This window comes from Suncus etruscus, chromosome 2, assembly GCF_024139225.1.
Source record: "Suncus etruscus isolate mSunEtr1 chromosome 2, mSunEtr1.pri.cur, whole genome shotgun sequence".
NCBI classification, from domain to species: Eukaryota; Metazoa; Chordata; class Mammalia; order Eulipotyphla; family Soricidae; genus Suncus; species Suncus etruscus.
Window position 1 is genome coordinate 109,537,820 of NC_064849.1, and position 17,307 is coordinate 109,555,126.

Genomic DNA, 17,307 nt, shown 5'->3' on the forward strand with positions numbered 1-17,307 from the left:
TTAAAAAATATTTTTAGATTTCCTTTTATTTCCCTTCCCTTCCTCCTTATTTTTAGATTTCTTAAACAGTAAAAAGAGAAAGTAATATGCTGAGTGGAAAGTAGAGGCAGTAGAGAGAGCTATTCTTAAGTCTAGAAGTACTAAGAGGGAGGAAAATAAATGGTAGAAAGGAAAAGAACTTCAAAACTGAATGAAACAATTTTTTACATGTTATATTACTTATGGCAATACTTATCTTCATGAGGGGTAATTAGTAGGTGATAGACATCGTCAAGAAACCAAAATGTCCCTGCCACTGCCCTTATTTCTTCCTGTTTGTGTCTTACTTTTTCTGTTCATCTTTCCTTTCCTCTTTTTCTTCTTCAGATACTCTAGGGCCATGGTTGATCTAGGTATTTCACCTTTAATGCCTTACATTCCTTCATTCTACATTGGTGCTGGCACATTGTATAAATGAAGCTCAACTATAGATAACTTTATAAGTCACAATATCTTCACAAAGGGGATTTTAGGGGCCAGAGCAATAGTACAGCTGTAGGGCATTTGCAGCCTATCAAAGAAGGACCTTGATTCGATCCCCAGAGTCCCATATGGTCCCCAAGCCAGGAGTGATTTCGGAGAGCAGAGCCAGAGTAACCCCTTCGTGTCAGTGGGTGTACCCCCACAAAAAAGGTATGATTTTTCTTTCCAAGGAATGTATATGATGAACTTATCTTTCAGAGTGGAAAAAAGTTATTAGAAACTGTGAGACTTCCTTGAACCAGGGAAGCTATCTATGAAACATTCAAGGTTTTTTATAACAACACCTGGAAGCAATCCTCTACCAGGGAAGACCCTACCACTGCTCTGACATCGACTTGCTCAAAAGAGACTGCCCTTAACACTAAGACTTGACAACAACAACGACCTGCTTACAGGACAGGGCTTTCTGCATTGCCCTTTGTGAGGTGAAATGAGAAGATGCTCAGCACCATCCTGACTGCAATGTAGGATATGCAGATTCCTGAATCTTAAATACAGAAACATGAGATCAACAACAGAGACTGTGTGAAAAATAAAAGTGTAATGGCACTACAGATAATGACTTGGATTGGACAAACTAATTTGCTTGGAGCCTAGAGTTGGTCTTATACTCGGAAACTCACGGGTAGGGTCTCCTTGTATTTAGGCCAAGGCATTTCCTTTCCATGTCCCTCATATTTTGGTGGGCCTATGCAAACAATAATTGCCACTGTTTTTATTGTGCTCCTTTGACTCTAATCCTTAAGAAAAACAACCCACTTAAACTTTTGAGGTTAACTTAAGCTAATATGCATGTGCATGAAAATGTAAAAAAGTACTTTGCCTTCAATGTTTAAGGAGTTATTGCTTTGTGTGCTGCTAAGAAATATTATGTATTACAATCTAGGGACTTGTGGGACAAAGTAATTGTACATAGGTTCTGTTTTATTTTTCTTAATGTTCTTTGGCTGAAAGTTCAAAGTTCAGATATCAGCAAGGGGATTTCTGAGAATTCTGTTTATGGATGATTGTCCTTCCACTGTAACTTTACCTTGTCCTCTTTCTTTGCATCTTTGTTCTCATAATTAAAAATAAAAAAGTAAAAAAAAAACTGTGAGACTTAAGAGAATTAAGACACATAGACTTATTTTATGAGGTACTAGGCAAGAATTAAACAGGGTTAAGGAAATTGGGGAGAATCATGAGCAAGTGAGAAATTTTTGATTTCTCTTTTAATTTTTAAATACTCGGCCTATTTTGAAATTTGTCCCAAAGTCACAACTTTTCTGCTTTCTCCTGGACCATGTTGTGAGGTCAGATATGGTTTGTTGGCCTCTTCAAATGTATACCAACGCAGAAAAAAAATTATATTAGTTTCTACTATCATAAAACTGATGTTGTAAATGTACAAGCATAAGAACAGAATCTCGGGGCTGGAGAGATAGCACAGTGGCGTTTGCCTTGCAAGCAGCTGATCCAGGACCTAAGGTGGTTGGTTCGAATCTCGGCATCCCATATGGTCCCCCATGCCTGCTAGGAGCTATTTCTGAGCAGATATCCAGGAGTAACCCTTGAGCACTGCTGGGTGTGGCCCAAAAACAAACAAACAAAAAGAACAGAATCTCAATTGCTCCTTACTACAAGCTCTTTTAATTATTGTCTTTCTTTGGCATTATTTATTTTTAATAGTTTATATTAAAATAAAATTTTAAATCATAGATATAATTAATCATAGGGTTAGGGAAGTTTAAGGTTGAATTAAGGGCTTGTGAAGAAATGTATTTGACCAATAAATTTTAAAGGAATCCTTTAGAAATTCATAATACATAGCATCAAAAATTGACCACTGACAAAATGAAATACATTTTTGTGTTTTGTCTACATATGTGTATACACAAGATATACCTGTTTATATTATAAATATTGTTTTCATATATGCATTAGAGTTGTTTTTCTTTTCTAAAAAGATTGGGCTGTAGCTGAATAAATATTTCCCTTTGGTTGCAATGTATAAAAACGAATGGCACTTTCAAAATACTTTACCTTTGAAAACTTTTCTATTACTCAGGGAAGCTCTTCATAACTGCTTCCTTCAAGTTGGCTTTGTGATTTACTGGGACCATTTAGAGACAGCTCATATTTTCTAGACATACTGTAGATATTTTAATGCCTTAATCAATTTTTGCCACTTTAGTTCTTCTACTATGTTAGATTAATCTTCCCCTAGGTTCCCAACTTTCAAAGAAGATCACTTATCAAAATCATCTTTACAGGAAAAAATGAAGCTGCAATTAAAAAAAACGCACTCATCTCTCTCAAGTCATATATCACAAATATTGTTAACTATGATATAAACAGCCTGTACAATAAAGACTTAAAATAAATGTGAGTTCTTCAGTTCCAGAAACTGTAATATGTTCTTTTATTTTCAGTTTAAGTTAATTCTATTTTTTTACTGCACTGATACATTAGGATATGTCACTTCTGAAATAATGAAGTGATTTTACCCAAACTTGTGATATAGTTGACAATGATATTTTAAAGGTGATAAAAGAAGCTAGACTAGAAAAATGCTAAAAATATAATTATAAGTAAATTATCCATGTCTAATTTTGGGAACCTCTTATTCAGTAGAATGCTAATAATTTTTTTCCAGGCTTTCTTTTCATCATGAACTTTTCTGTGATCAACAATTTGCTTTCAGGGGCCGGAGAGATAGCATGGAGGTAAGGCATTTGCCTTTCATGCAGGAGGTCATTGGTTCAAATCCCGGCGCCCCATATGGTCCCCCGTGCCTGCCAGGAGCAATTTCTGAGCCTGGAGCCAGGAATAATCCCTGAGCACTGCCGGGTGTGACCCGAAAACAAAAAAAAAAAAACAAAAAACAAACAAACAAACAAAAAACAATTTGCTTTCTCTTATTTCAAAGAAGACCTCAACATCTATAGAAGGGAAAGTGGTGCTTTGCTTTCTATTGTAAGATTAGAGACAATTAATTAGGTTGACTCCTTTTGCTTTTCTCTAGATGTAAAGGAAAACCAAGAATTCTGATCCTGACCAATGGATCAATATATTTGACTTTAACAGTTTCTTTTTTGTTGTTTTTATAAAGAATTTATTTGGTTTTCTCCATTTCAAACGTCCACTTCTTTTTTTTTTAAATTTTTATTGTGACCAAAGTGCATTAAAAATCTTTCACTGCATCATTTATGGTACATAGTGACAATCAATGAGGGGCATTCCCATCACCAGTGCTGTCCTCCCTCCACCCTGTTCCTCCACCCTGTTCCCAGCATGTATCCCATATCTCCCTCCATTACCCCCCAGAATGCTAGTGTAACTGGTCTCCCCCTTACAGCTTGTTGTAGATTGAGCATCCATTCCACCGTCATTGGAGATAAAAAGAATAAGAAAAAAATAAGAAGAATAAGAAAAAAAGAAAGAGAGGAAAAAATGGACGCAAAAACAAAAAAAATGCACCCAGCAAATAAAAATAAAAATAAAAATAAATCACCAAATAATAACCACAAGAGTGAGAAAGAAAGAGAAAAGTGGAAGAAAAAAGAGAAGGAGAAGAAACATAAAGTAAAAAACTAACAAATCAAAACAAAACAAGAAAAAGTAGGGGTGCTGGAGTGGTAGGGTTTGGCTTTCCCACCACTTTTTTTTTTCCATAGGCACAGTAAGCATTGAGTTAAAAGGGGAATTCCCGTGGCCTAAGAGATTCAGGGTTTCTCCATCCTTGAAGCATACCATCATAGGATCAACCCCTGGCTCCATATATACTCATTACCCAATCCCAAAGGCTTTTTATGGTGCCAGGAAACTTTCCTCTCAGTTGTGTGTGAGAAAATCAAGCCACTGTAGCTAGTGATCTTGTTATTTGTGCAGGTTATAGGTCAGGGTCTAGGTTAGAGTCTTTATGGTTCTAGAGGTTCCTATCCATCATTGTTGTTGTGTTCAGTCTTCTGTAACACTTGCTCCCTGTTTTTGTTCAGTCCCTAAGCTGAAGCTGAGGATATTATGGATCCAAAGGATCCATAAAGGATATTATGGATCTGTTATCCAGGTTGGGTCTCTGCAATAAGACATCTTGTTGTTGTTGTTGTTGTTGGAGTCCTGGGCAACGGCCTAGGGTAGGGATTTCCTTATTGGCCCCAAGGTAGGTTCTGTTCGGTCACGGTTGTCAAAGTCAGTTTTCTGTTGTTGGTGCTCTTATTTTTCACAGTACAAAGGACGATACCTCTTCTGATTTCCATTTAGTGTTAGGTGATGCGATAGGATAACCTGGTCTTAGGTCAAGTTTTCCTTTCCCGGTTGTCATATCAAAACTGGCACAAGTTGGTGCCAGAGTAGTGTTATAAATCTCCCAATGGAGCTTAGTTCCTGGTGGTATTATCTGGAGCTGTATCAGTTCTACGTCTGGGATCTGGGATTTGGGATTGGACTAACACTGTCCAATCTCCAGGAGACTGCGTTGTATCCACATGACACGTGTTCAGGATGGGAGGCACCCTTCTGCTATAAAAAGTGTGATTTCTTATCCCTAGAAGATAAGATCTTGTTTCTGTGTCTATGGTTTCCTCCTTTTTTACTGTGCCCATACAAAAACATATGGGGTCATAAGTGTTGCTGGTGCTATTCTGGATGACAGATGACAGGCTGCACACACAGTCTCTGTGGTCTGGTTTTGATCTGAGCTTTTATCCCAGTCAAGGCTTTTTGTATCAAGCAGCACCAAAAATGGTAAGGACAAAGAAAATAAATAACACTGAGTTAAAAAGAAAAGGTATTTGAATAAAACAAGTGGTGGAGGAGGCTACCTGTATATTTAGAAATACACATCTTAAGATGTATTATTATACAGGTATTGAGCTTCCACAGGCAATATAAGACTCCCAATTAGGTCTTTTGATATATTCTTGTGAGGAGTAAAAGCCAAGGTACTTTTCATATCAGAGGCCTTGGAATTGAGTTTGAGACATGCTTTGCGGCATTACAGAACCCTATAGTGTCCTTGAGGTGGGGATTTTGCTGAAGCTGATTCATGCAACAGTCCACGATTTGGTGGGGGTGAGAGGGGCCATCAAGCATGAGTCAGCAGGCATTCTGGTTGTAGTTCTTTGCTGAGGCACGAGAACGAGAACCCAGAGGGTGTCTTTCACTGAGGAGCTGGAAGGTGGTCTGTTGGGGCAGGAGGTTAATCTTGGTGCCTACTGAGTTAGAAACTAAGGCTAAAGAGGGTTAAATTAGGGGAAGATAACGAATCAGGATTGGGAGATGAGGGGGTAGAAAAAACACAGGGGGAGGGGAGAGTAAATACATGATAGGGGCTATATACAATATATATATGTATATGTATATATATATATATATATATATTTATGGTTTCGGCTTGGAGTCAGTGCAGAGAGTCATGTCCACATATAGACTGACTTTAGAGATCTATTTTAGTGTTATCCAAATCTTTGGCATTTCGTTTCCTTTCCTAGGAACCATCTAGAATAAAGAACTTTTTAGATAATGCTTTAAAAGTATATTTGCCCTTGGTTTTGAAAATGAGTATTAGTAAGAAAAAACACAGCTGCAGCAGGGTCCAGTATCCCCCCAGAGCTCAGTTGCCAGACCTGGCCTTGAAGGCCAGCCTGGCATGAGGGGATCTCGGTCTCCTGGACTAAGTGGTCAGTCCAGGAGGCTTTTGGCCAGCTGTCTGCCCAGATTCCCAGCCATGCTAGTAGAAGAGGAGCAGGAATCCTGACATGTGGGGTCTTCTGGGTCCAGCTGTAGCCTCCCTCTCCAGTAACTTTAACAATTTCTAATATGAGGCACTACATCTTAATTAACTACCAATAAAGAAAAACAGCAACAAATTTTGTTTGTTTGGGCCACATTCAAGTGTTCAGGAATTATTGCTGGCTCTGGGATAACTACTGCAAAGGTTGGAATCTGAGTTAGCCAGTGCAAAGCAAGTGCCTTACCCACAGTAAATCTCTCATTTATTTTTTAATGTACCACTATGAAATTACAAAGTTATTCATGATTGGATTTTCAGGCATATAATGTGGAAACACCAATCCCTTTACCAGTGTCCACTTCCCTTCACCAATGCCTCCATGCCCCTGCTTGCCTCCCACCTGACTGTTTCTATAAGAGAAAATTTTATAACATATATTTTTGCACTGTGGTTGAAGGTACTCTTGCTGATAGGATTTCATTCTTAATACTTTAATATGCCTCCTCCTCTTCCTGGTTGAATGCCTTCTTCCATAATGGGCATTTTTGATCTCTACCCACATCCTGTCCTATCTTTGAGCCACTTCTGTGGCTTGTTTTCTTCTGAATACTACTTCTCATGTTCTTTATTTTCATTGTCTTTAGGTATTAATTATTTTATCATTATGTTTCTTTATATACCACATATGAGATAAAGGTAATTTTGTGTCAGTCTCTCTCCCTCTGACTACTTACTATGATATTCTCAAGGTCCTATCATGTTTCAGAAAAATGCATGACTTTTTTATGCTTGAGTAGTATTGCATTGTATGTACATATCATGGTTTCTTTATCCAGTCATCTATTCTTGGCACTTTGGTTGTTTTCAGATTTTGGTTATTGTTAGTGCTTTAAGGAGCATAGGTGTACACATATCTTTCTCCATATTCCAAATAGTAGAGTTGTGGTCAAATAGATGCTTAATTTCTAGACTTTCAGTAATTGATTTCCAGAAAGGCTATACTAATGGACATTCCCACAAGCAGTATATATTCTCTTTCTCATAGCATTCATGCCAGCACTGGTTGTTATTATTCTTTTTATTTTTATCATGTGCATCATTCTTGGTGGTATGAGCTGATATATTACTATTGTTTTAATTTGCAACCCCTTGATTATTAGTGATGCAGAGCATTAATCACAAGTTTCAATGATAGTAAATGTGGATTTTGACCAGAGCTTTTATAAACGTAATTTAGAAAGTGATTAATTATTAAATGTTTTTGTGATCATTATTTTTCTCTTTGATGACCTGAGAAACTATCTGGACAGAAGAGGAAGAACTCTGGGTTAAGAAGAAAAAGTAGTTTTAAAGTTAAATAATAGCATAACAAACAACCCCATCAAAAATTGCAAGAGGTTATGAGTAAAGCATAAAAGGCACATAAAAATTTTATTGTTGCTGATTATTAAGGAAATGCAAACCAAAACTAATGACAGATCTTTTTACATTACCAAGGAAATAATGAAAAATATATTCTCTTTAAGATATTCTGAAAACAATAGTCTCTAACTGCAGGTGTGGCATGGTTCAGTCACTTTGGAAAATGGTTTGAAAATTCTTCAACACATAATGAATACAACTTCCATATGAATCATTCCACTCCTGAACATCTATCCCAAGGAAATTAAAACATTGACTTAAAAAGACATGTTCATATCAGCATTATTTATAATAGTCAAAACTTGGAAATATCCCAGGAATCCAGCAACGAGTGAAAAAAATTGAGGCATATTAACAATATAAAGTACTATGAATATGAAGTCAACTATGAGAAAATTCCAAAATTTTTAGTTTACTGCAGCGTGGATGGGACTGAAGGGAAATTTAACTTTATATGTTAAATGATGTCAGTCTGTAAGTAAAGATAACTGTATTGTGATCCTACTTATGTGAAAAAAATGAAGAAAAAAAGAATCACATAATTCCCACTCTAAAATTCTCTGAGACATCATAATAGGACTAAAATTTGAGGAAGCTAAAAACAGGAGAGGAGAAGGATAATTGTATTAAAACACTGCTGAATGGATTGGTGTAGTACCACTGTGACTCTAAAACAATTTCAATAGTATTGTAAACTATGATACTTCAATAAAATATTAAGAATTGCTTAGAAAAAGAAAATTGAGAGAGATAGATTCTTGGCTGAAGTTTATCTAAGGCAGTGCTTCTCAATTATTTTCTGTCATGCACCCCTAGAAAGAAGAAAACATTTTTAGCACATTACTGTAAATAGTATCTTTATTAAAAAGCACTTTAACCTGCAAAACAAAAATATATAAAATAATTTGAGCTGATTTTTTTAATCAGAGGTGACGTCTGGGTTAATGGCTACCATGAGCATGTTTTGCAATGCATAGCTTTTCGAAGAGAGGTTTGAAGCAGGACAGAGCAACTCTCAGCTCCAGAGACATACAAAAACATCAACACAGGGCTTAGCTTGTTATTACGTTGTTTGCCAAGGTCCAATGCACCCCGTTTTACGGAGCCTCGCGCCCCCCCATAAGAGGCGCGTCCCACTACATTATTTGAGAAACACTGAATTAAGGTGAACTTTTTGAAATTAGACGCAGTTTCTGAAAGTTTCAGTTAAGTAAAATAAAATGAAGGGTACTACAAAGAGTAATCTTTGGATTTCTCCTAGCTTTAAAAATCTGTTTAAATGAAAGTGAAAGATCTATACACTGAAATATGAAGGAAATTGTTAAAAAATTAGAAGAAAACACAAAGAAATAGAAGGAAATCATATGTTTATGAATTAGAAAATTAGAATTAAAATTATCAAAATATCTGCATTACTAAAACCAACTAGGACAGTGGTCGGCAACCTTTTTTTTTCAACTGAGTCAAATCTTGCCAAAACCATGATTGAAATTAATTTTGAGAGCCACATTATTTTTGGTTCTTTGTTTTTGTTTTTGTTTTTGTTTTGTTTTGTTTTGTTTTGTTTTTGGCAGCACTCAGGGGTTACTCCTGGCTCTATGCTCAGAAATCCCTCCTGGCAGGCTCAGGGGACCATATGGGATGCTGGGATTCAAACCACCGACCTTCTGCATGAGAGGCAAATGCCTTACCTCCATGCTATCTCTCTGGCCCTGAGAGCCACATTTTTAAAACCTAAAATACTAGGATAGTACACTGTTTTTAGTTTCAATAAGTTTTTATTGAGAATATTCTGCATGCACGTATCCACATAGGTCGGGAGGATACAAATAACACAACTAATAAAACAAAAACTTTAGAATGATATTATTTATCAATAACGTTAAATTTCATAAAATTTGCCTTACAATGTAGAGAAAATGACATCCTGACAATGACTGACAAAGTCACAAATACTAATGTGAACATTGGCCTTGGATTTCCTTGGATAGTTTGAGTAAGTCAGGTTTATATGTTATTGTTTTTAATTTTAGGCACGATTCCAGGTTCTCATTGATGAGATGATTTCTCAATTTACTCTTGATAAAATTCATGCTTGAAAATGATTGTTTGCATAAATATGTAGACCCGAACAAGGAAAGAACAGCAAACGCTAGCTTTTTTAGTTGATTATTTGAGTCAGGAATGCTATTTCAGGTATTAAAAATCAACATATCTTCCTTCTCCAGGACTTTCAAAGCAGACCACTTGTGCTGTGAACTAAGTTCACATCTGTGTTTCTCCAATCTTTCTAAATTAGTACAAAGACATTCAAATTTCGAGCTCCACAGTTCTTTGTTCTTTAAATCCAGAAATTGCATTTCAAAGTTGCCAATGTCAATATTAAAGGGAGAAAAATTTAATTCCGTTACAGTGGCATCCAGAGGTTATTTAACAAAGGCCAACGTCGCTTTGCTGTTTTTGAAATCCTGAAACCTCTTGAGAAAAGCTTCCCTCATATTTAAAAGTGCTGTTTTAAAATAGGTAATGCCAATATCAGAATTATTTTCTTGGCAATGTTTCAACAGGATTGGAAAGTGAATCAAAGTTTCTCTGTCAAAATCTTGAGCAAAAACAGATTATTTGTTTACAAATGAAATAACTTCTAACATGGAAAAAATGTGTTTCCTTTCCCTTTTAGCTTATGATTAAGCTGATTTAGATGTGAAGTAACATCCACCATAAAATACAGTTTTTGAATCCACTGATTGTTTCTTAATTCTGGATAGTGGACACCCTTCTTGAGGAAAAATGCTTTGATTTCTGATAATAAGGAAGCAAAACGTTTCAAAACGTTTCCTCTTGATAACCAAAATGTGCTAAAAATTTGAAACCCTACAATATGGAGATGAAACAGGTAAAAGAGAAAAACCTTTTAACAATTTTTAAAAGCAAGGACAGTGTTCCAGAGAAAAGTAGTAATTTCACTGAAAGGAAAAAAATCTATTGACACTTTACTGTGTGCTGCAAGAAACCAAACTAAAATACACACAAAAACAAAAATAGCACTTTGTTAGACATATGTTGTATCGTAAAGGAATTATGATAGAGTGTCTGAAACATTTTAGAAATAATATTTTTTTTTTTTGGTTTTTGGGCCACACCCGGTAACGCTCAGGGGTTACTCCTGGCTATGTGCTCAGAAGTTGCTCCTGGCTTGGGGGACCATATGGGACACCGGGGGATTGAACCGCGGTCCGTCCAAGGCTAGCGCAGGCAAGGCAGGCACCTTACCTTTAGCGCCACCGCCCGGCCCCCAGAAATAATATTTTTATTTAAGCATATTTGTTACAAAATTATTCATACTTGAGTTTCAATAATAGAATGTACACTACCCTTCACCAGTGCACTTTCCCCATCACCAATGTCCCTGTTTCCTTCCCCTTTATCCTCCTCTGCCTATGTCAGGGGCAGGCACTTTGCTTTTTTCTCTCTATCTCTCTTTTCCTTTATCACACTGAGGTTTGCAAAATTTCCTTTATGACACCGTGGTTTGCAATATTGTTAATTAAAGGGTACCATGCATGTCACTTATCCATTTTCAGCATCCAGTTCTTGTCCAGAGTGATATGTTCCAACTATCAATGTCATAATGTACCTTTCTCTATTCTAACTGAAGTTACCACTTTTATGGCAAGCTTCCTATCATGGACTAGTCCTCATGTCCCTCATCCCTATTTTCTCTAGATATTATTATCATATTGCCATTTATTATTCTTATATGCCAAAAATGATTATTCTGTGTCTACACCTCTTCTTTTGACTCATTTCACTCAGAATAATAATCCGATGTGTTGATGTATATACAGATGACGCACTGTGCATGGCTCAGTGTTTGTGTGTAGTCACAGGAAACAGAAGTTGTACACCTGTACATTGTATCCACTCACTGTATGATAAACTGGATTCAAAAAAACTCCCTGTTGAACTAAACTCTGTGACAGATGACACAGTAAAGATAATTTGTGAAATTCACAATTTTGAGCAAATTCAGACTATTTACCACCCTGGGTGAGAGTATGGATGCCCACTACTAGCATCTTCTCCATGAAGAAGTGAGTGGATGTTCAGGGGAAGTGTGCTCTCTCGCTTTGTTGGCAAGAGGGAAGAAGTAGTGCAGTTTCTGTGAGAGCAGAACTCTGACTTTATACAGCCCCAGTTGAACAAGGAATGGGTAGTTAAGCTTGTGTATTTGGCAGGCATTGTTCATTTTCTCTATTAATTTAATATTTCTCTGCAGGGGAGTTTCACAAGTAGTTTTTACAGTGAGACATAAGATGGATGTGTTCAAAAAAGAATCTGATTCTGGGATAGCTGTGTCTGAGAAGGAGATATTGAAATGTTTCCACTCTTGCAAAAATTTCTGATTGCCACTTACATTATGCAGAAAGTCATAATCAATATGAAAAACAGCATTTAAGGGCATTAGCTCACAACTTTAATAATGAGTACACTGAACATGAGAATCCACGGAAAAGAAAACTCTGGTTTGAGAATCCCTTCACGGAAGATGCCTACTCTTGTGCAAAATAAAATCTGTGTTTTAATATCACCCCAGGCACTTTATTTCTAAACCCCACCCGACCTGGTCTGAAGAAGCAGGGTAGCAGGAAAGAAATAATAAACCAAGCTAGCCAGGATAGGATGATCATGGAGTCCATGGCCTTTTACCTGTACTCTCTGCCTGGAGCCCAAAAAGCTAGAATACCTCTTTCTTTATTAAAGCCAATTCCCAATACCAGGAGGCTTCAGGTCAAGAGAGAGAGAGAAAAAAAGTACATATTTAGTGGTCTTATACATATCAAAGGAAGAGGTTTAAGAAAGAATGACGTTGAGGAAAAACCTTTGTTTAGGGTTGATATTGGATATCATCTTACACTCTTGGAGCTGGCCACTGGGGCTGTACACAGGGCGCGCACTGACAGAGGTTAGGAGCAGAGTCCTCACTCCTGGAGTGGCTGCCCGGCACACAGAAGAGCCAAATTAAAAGTGTAAAGAGCCACATGTGGCTCGCGAGCTGCAGGTTGCCGACCACTGAACTAGGAGATTTGCCTTCTATCAATATCTCAGTGGAATTTTTTTTACCAAAAATAAAACAAATAATTTGAAAATGTGTATGGAAATTCACAGACTACAAACAAGCAGAGCAATTCCTAGAGAAATTAAGGATAATGGAGATCTAAGATTCCTGGTTTCAAACTATACTACAAAGCATTAGTAAGCAAAACAGTTTGGTATTAATACAAAAATAAAAACAGTGAGAAAACTAATATAATTAACAGTCCATAAAAATTAAAGAAATACACACATATATGGAGATTTGGTGTGCAAAAGTTAACTCAAAAATGAATTAATGAATTTAAGAATCAAAATTATGGCTAGTGAGTGAGTGAGAAATGGCTGCATGTGGGGATTTCCAGGCAGAGTGCTGATTGCTCTACCTGCAGAGTCTCCACCAGGCTGTGCTTCTTCTGAGGAACTGAGCACCTGAAGGGAGCCCTGTCCTACCCTTCTCTGTCTTTCCTGAACTCTGGAAGCTCTCCTCAGAGCTCTGGGAAGCGAACCCCAAAGATACTACATACGGAAGCTACCCAGCGAGCCAGTGAGTGAGTGAGAAATGGCTGCATGTGGGGGTTTCCAGGCAGAGTGCTGATTGCTCTACCTGCAGAGTCTCCACCCGGCTGTGCTTCTTCTGAGGAAACTGAGCGCCTGAAGGGAGCTCTGTCCTACCCTTCTCTGTCTTTCCTGAACTCTGGAAGCTCTCCTCAGAGACCTGGGAAGCGAACCCCAAAGAAATTACATTCGGGAGCTAAGCAGCGAGCCAGTGAGTGAGTGAGAAATGGCTGCATGTGGGGGTTTCCAGGCAGAGTGCTGATTGCTCTACCTGCAGAGTCTCCACCGGGCTGTGCTTCTTCTGAGGAACTGAGCACCTGAAGGGAGCCCTGTCCTACCCTTCTCTGTCTTTCCTGAACTCTGGAAGCTCTCCTCAGAGCCCTGGGAAGCGAACCCCAAAGATACTACATACGGAAGCTACCCAGCGAGCCAGTGAGTGAGTGAGAAATGGCTGCATGTGGGGGTTTCCAGGCAGAGTGCTGATTGCTCTACCTGCAGAGTCTCCACCCGGCTGTGCTTCTTCTGAGGAAACTGAGCGCCTGAAGGGAGCTCTGTCCTACCCTTCTCTGTCTTTCCTGAACTCTGGAAGCTCTCCTCAGAGCCCTGGGAAGCGAACCCCAAAGAAATTACATTCGGGAGCTACCCAGCGAGCCAGTGAGTGAGTGAGAAATGGCTGCATGTGGGGGTTTCCAGGCAGAGTGCTGATTGCTCTACCTGCAGAGTCTCCACCCGGTTGTGCTTCTTCTGAGGAAACTGAGCGCCTGAAGGGAGCTCTGTCCTACCCTTCTCTGTCTTTCCTGAACTCTGGAAGCTCTCCTCAGAGCCCTGGGAAGCGAACCCCAAAGAAACTACATTTGGAAGCTACCCAGCGAGCCAGAAACTGAGCACCTGAAGGGAGCCCTGTCCTACTCTTCTCTGTCTTTCCTGAACCCTGGAAGCTCTCCTCAGAGCCCTGGGAAGCGAACCCCAAAGAAACTACATTAGGAAGCTTCCCAGTGAGCCAGTGACTCTCCTCAGAGTCCTGGGAAGTGAACCCTAAAAATACAGCATTCTGAAGCTGCCCAGCGAGCGAGTGAAAACTACGCCTGACCAGTGGGGCCCGACTGTGAAAAACTGTGAGTGCTGCCTGTGTGTCTCTCTGCTATCCTGTTGCGTGAACCTCCTGAGAGTGGGCTGAAAAGAGGCTCCAGAAGGCACTTAGCTCCACTTCGCTACGCAGCCGTGCGCTCTTTCTAAAAAAAGAACACCATCACAAGAAGAAAAAAACCACACTAAGAACTGTGCTGGATCACAGAAGCAAGAATTTCTCTCTAGACTGTCTACTCTGCTGCGTGCTCGGGCCTAAGATTTGATCCTGTGTGAGGCTTCATGCACGGAGGACTCCCCTAACTTGGAGGCAAGTCGGCCCATCCAGAAAGGGCAGAGCCAGAGAAGTGTGTTGCCTGTATCATATAACCAATGAATACCACCGCAACACGTAGAAAAACCCACAATACAAGTGTGACAATGGGGAAACAACGCAGGCCAGCATCAGACATAGAGAATGAAGATGACAATTCTGATGACCAGTTAACGACCAACCAACTAATCAATCTCTCAGATAAGGACTTTAGAGTAGCAATATGGAATATTCTCAAAGAACTCAAAGAAACCATGAATAGAGTAGAACAGAACACTAATAAGAATCAAGAAAATATGAAGACAGAAATCACAAAACTCCAAACTGAAATAACATGTCAACTAACAGGCCTGAAAAAATCAGTAAACGAAGTGAATGACAAAATGGATAAGCTCTGGGACAGGGTATCAGAAGCTGAGAATAGACTTGGTGCTGTGGAAGATGAGATACACAACAATTCCATACAACAGAAGAGATTGGAAAAAAAACTTAAAGCAAATGAACAGACAATGGAAAAATTAGTCAAAGAATGGGAACAGATGAAAATAGAGGTCTATGATAAGATCAACAGAAACAACTTAAGAATCATTGGAGTCCCAGAGACCCAGGAAGAAAATTTCCAGGAAGAATCAACGGTCAAGAACATCATTAAAGAGAAACTTCCAGAGCTAAAGAATATATGTGATCAAATCCTGCATGCTCGAAGAGTACCAACCAAAAGAGACCCCAGAAAAACCACCCCAAGACACATCCTAGTCACAATGACAAATCCCACAGATAGAGACAGAATTCTGAAAACAGCAAGATCAAAAGGGGAAATTACATTCAAGCAAGCATCCTTGAGATTTACAGCAGACCTGTCACCAGAAACACTCAATGCCAGAAAGCAGTGGTGGTATATTGTGACAAGACTGAATGAAATGAATGCTTTACCTAGAATACTGTACCCAGCAAAACTCACTTTCCGGTTTGACGGAAGAATACATGGTTTCACAGACAAAAAACAGCTCAGAAACTTTACAGACTCAAAACCAGTCTTAAGAAAAAAACTGAAAGACCTAATTTAAAACAAGACTAACCAAAAGACACACCAAATTTTGATATAAAGATGGCATTAAATCCCAGGACAATTCTTTCTCTCAACTCAATGGACTAAATGCACCAGTTAAGAGACACAGAGTGGCGAAATGGATCAAAAAACTCAATCCAACCTTCTGCTGCCTACAAGAAATGCACCTGAATAGTCAGAACAAACATAGACTCAAAATAAAAGGCTGGAGAAAAGTTATCCAAGCAAACAACACCCATAAAAAAGCTGGAGTGGCCATACTAATATCAGATAATGCAAACTTTATACTCAGGAAGGTTGTAAGGGACAAAGATGGACATTTTATATTAATCAAGGGGTATATAGAGCAGGAAGAAATAACTCTCCTAAACATATATGCACCGAATGAGGGGCCAGCAAATTATTTAAAACAACTGTTGACAAATCTGAAAAACAATATCAATAACAACACAATAATTGTGGGGGACCTCAACACTGCTTTGTCAACACTGGATAGATCAACCAGACTGAAACCCAACAAGAATATACTAGACCTGAGGAGAGAAATGGAAGAAAGAGGCCTAGTGGATATATATAGGACACTCCATCCCCAGAAACCTGGATACACATTCTTCTCCAATGTACATGGGACATTCTCCAGGATAGACTACTTGCTGGCACATAAAACATACCTCCATAAGATCAAGAGGATAGAAATTTTGCAAACTACCTTCGCTGACCACAAGGCTCTGAAATTATTTGTGAACTCCAAAGGGACTCAGAAGAAAAACTTTAAAACCTGGAAGTTAAACAGCCTCATGCTCAATAACCAGTGGGTCCGAGATGAAATCAAGGAGGAAATCAAAAGGTTCCAGGAAACAAATGACAATAAAGACACAAACTATCAGAACTTATGGGACACAGCAAAAGCAGTACTGAGAGGAAAATTTATAGCTTTGCAAGCACACATCAGGAAGGAAGAAGGAACTTACCTGAGTAGCTTAATGACACAGCTAATAGAACTAGAAAGTGCTCAACAAAAGGACCCAAAAATAGGAAGACAGAAGGAAATAACAAAGCTGAGTGCAGAAATCAACGAAGTGGAAACCCAAAAAACAATCCGAAAGATCAACGAAAGCAGAAGTTGGTTCTTCGAAAAAATAAACAAGATTGATAGACCACTGGCAAACCTAACAAAGAAAGAGAGAGAAAGAAACTTGATAAATCCTATTAGGAATGAAAAAGTAGAGATCACTACTGATATGACAGAGATTCAAAGGGTAATCAGAAACTACTTTGAAAAACTCTATGCCACTAAAAATGAGAACCTGGAAGAAATGGATAAATTCTTAAACTATTATAACATTCCACGGTTGAAGGAAGAGGATGTAGCATATCTAAACACCCCCATCACCATTGATGAAATAAAAATGGTAATCAAAAGTCTGCCCAAAAACAAAAGCCCAGGCCCAGATGGATTCACTAATGAATTCTTTCAAACTTTCCAAGAGGAACTACTACCAATCCTGGCAAGACTCTTTCATGAAATTT